Here is a 3,448-nt window from a genome sequence, read left to right on the forward strand (position 1 = left end):
TGACATTTCAAATTTCATATGGTAAATGCACATTGAAACATATTGCAAATGCGCGCGCACTTGCAATATGATTCTATAGTGTAAAAACATCACCTAATGGACATGATGAAATCAACACAACGAGTGATGGAAATGTACAACTATCACTGCTCGGCCATCCTGTGTTCCCAGTCAATTTTGCATTTTTGAGCATTAATTTCAGAATGGTAAATGCACATTGAAACATATTTTCATTTTTGGGTTACCAGGACCAATATGATTTTCAGTGTAAAAACATCACCTAATGACATGATGAAATCCACAGAATATTAAAAGTCCATAAAGCACTCAGGACTGCCCGGCCATCCTGTGTTCCCATAGCGGCATTAATATCAGAAGACCGGTAAATGCATTTACAACCATATTTTAATTTTTGGGTTACCAGTTGCACAACAATGCACGTGCATTTGCAATATGATTCTATAGTGAAAAACATCACCTAATGGACATGATGAAATCAACACAACGAGTGATGGAAATGTACAACTATCACTGCTCGGCCATCCTGTGTCCATCAGACCAGTCAATTTTGCATTTTGAGCATGTCAAATTTCATATGGTAAATGCACATTGAAACATATTGCAAATGCGCGCACTTGCAATATGATTCTATAGTGTAAAAACATCACCTAATGGACATGATGAAATCAACACAACGAGTGATGAAATGTACAACTATCACTGCCCGGCCATCCTGTGTTCCCATAGCGGGCATTAATATCAGAATGACCGGTAAATGCATTTACAACCATATTTTCATTTTTGGGTTACCAGTTGCAATACGTGCATTTCATGATTCTATAGTGAAAAAACATCACCTAATGGACATGATGAAATCAACACAACAGTGATGGAAATGTACAACTATCACTGCTCGGCCATCCTGTGTCCATCAGACCAGTCAATTTTGCATTTTTGAGCATGTCAAATTTCATATGGTAAATGCACATTGAAACATATTGCAAATGCACGTGCATTTTGCAATATGATTCTATAGTGTAAAAACATCACCTAATGGACATGATGAAATCAACACAACAAGTGATGGAAATGTACAACTATCACTGCTCGGCCATCCTGTGTTCCCATCAGACCAGCATTAATTCAGAATGATTTTTAAATGCATTACAACCATTTTTTATTTTTGGTTACCAGTTGCCAACAATGCACCATTTGCAAATGCGTGATTCAATAGTGAAAAAACATCACCTAATGGACATGATGAAATCAACACAACAGGTGAGGGAAATGTACAACTATCACTGCTCGGGCCATCCTGTGTTCATCAGACCAGTCAATTTTGCATTTTTGAGCATTTCAAATTTCATATGGTAATGCACATTGAAACATATTGCAGACGCGTGCACTTGCAATATGATTCTATAGTGAAAAACATCACCTAATGGACATGATGAAATCAACACAACGAGTGATGGAAATGTACAACTATCACTGCTCGGCCATCCTGTGTCCATCAGACCAGTCAATTTGCATTTTTGAGCATGACAAATTTCATATGGTAAATGCACATTGAAACATATTGCAAATGCGCGTGCACTTGCAATATGATTCTATAGTGTAAAAACATCACCTAATGGACATGATGAAATCAACACAACAGAGTGATGGAAATGTACAACTATCACTGCCCGGCCATCCTGTGTTCCCATAGCGAGCATTAATATCAGAATGACCGGTAAATGCATTTACAACCATATTTTTATTTTGGGTTACCAGTTGCACAACAATGCACGTGCATTTGCAATATGATTCTATAGTGAAAAACATCACCTAATGGACATGATGAAATCAACACAACGAGTGATGGAAATGAACAACTATCACTGCTCAGGCCATCCTGTGTTCATCAGGCCAGTCAATTTCACATTCCTGCATTTTTATAGCATGTCAAATTCGTGATGGTACCTGCCCATTGAACCATATTGCAAATGCACAGTGACTTTGCAATATGAAAGTGAAAAACATAAACAAATGGACATGATGAAATCAACACAACGAGTGATGGAAATGTACAACTATCACTGCTCGGCCATCCTGTGTTCATCAGACCAGTCAATTTTGCATTTTTGAGCAAGGTCAAATTTCATATGGTAAATGCACATTGAAACATATTGCAAATGCACGTGCACTTGCAATATGATTCTATAGTGAAAAAACATCACAAAATGGAGATGATGAAGTCAACACAACGAGTGATGGAAAGGAACAACTATCACTGCCCGGCCATCCCGAGTTCATCAGGCCAGTCAATTTTGCATTTCTGTCAGGATTTTTGAGCATGTCAAATTTCTTACGTCATTTGAAACAAAAAAATCCTTATGCACAATTAAAAAAAAATTATATAAAAAAAATGATAACAAAATGGACAAAAGTATATTCATACAGTTCTTACACATGTGTAATGGAAAAAAATTGAAAGAATTTCAACGGTCCCGAAAGCACTTTTTCAGGCCAGTCAAAATTTTGACATTTTTGACTTTTTGAGCTTTTGTCTTCCTTGAAATCATTTGGAATTGGACAAAAATATTCCTTATGCGCAATTTAAAAAAATAAAAAAAAAATATGATAATAAAATTGGACAAAAGTATATTCATACAGTTCTTACACATGTGTAATTGACAAAAAAATGAAAGAATTTCAAAAACGGTCCAGAAAGCACTTTTTAAGGGTGTGTGAAGTTTTTTACAAAATTTTGACATTTTTGACTTTTGACTTTTGACTTCCTATGAAATCATATTGGAATTGGACAAAACATATTCCTTATGCGCATGTAAAAAAAAAAAAAAAAATTATGATAATAAAATTGGACAAAAGTATATTCATACAGTTCTTACACATGTGTAATTGACAAAAAATCGAAAGAATTTCGAAAAACGGTCCAGAAAGCACTTTTTATGGGTGTGTGAAGTTTTTACAAAATTTTGACATTTTGACTTTTGACTTTTGACTTCCTATGAAATCATATTGGAATTGGACAAAACATATTCCTTATGCGCATATAAAAAAATTAAAAAATTATGATAATAAAATTGGACAAAAGTATATTCATACAGTTCTTACACATGTGTAATTGACAAAAAAATCGAAAGAATTTCGAAAAACGGTCCAGAAAGCACTTTTTTAAGGGGTGATAAGTTTTTGAAAAAATTTCATTTTTTCAAAATTTTACTTTTGGACATTAATTTGGGTTACATATCCAATATGAAAAACCCCGGTGGAGCGCATTTGCCCCCTGTTGAATTTTTAAAGTGTTACAACTGGCAATTGCCATATGGCATTTGCAATACACTTTGGATGAATCAACGCCGAATTGGGTGGTATTGGCCAATGTGTATATGGTTTGTCCGATGCCAATGACATGCCATTCATTTTTGTCCAATACAGGGGG

The sequence above is a fragment of the Oncorhynchus keta genome, chromosome 12, assembly GCF_023373465.1.
Source record: "Oncorhynchus keta strain PuntledgeMale-10-30-2019 chromosome 12, Oket_V2, whole genome shotgun sequence".
In the NCBI taxonomy this organism is placed as follows: Eukaryota; Metazoa; Chordata; class Actinopteri; order Salmoniformes; family Salmonidae; genus Oncorhynchus; species Oncorhynchus keta.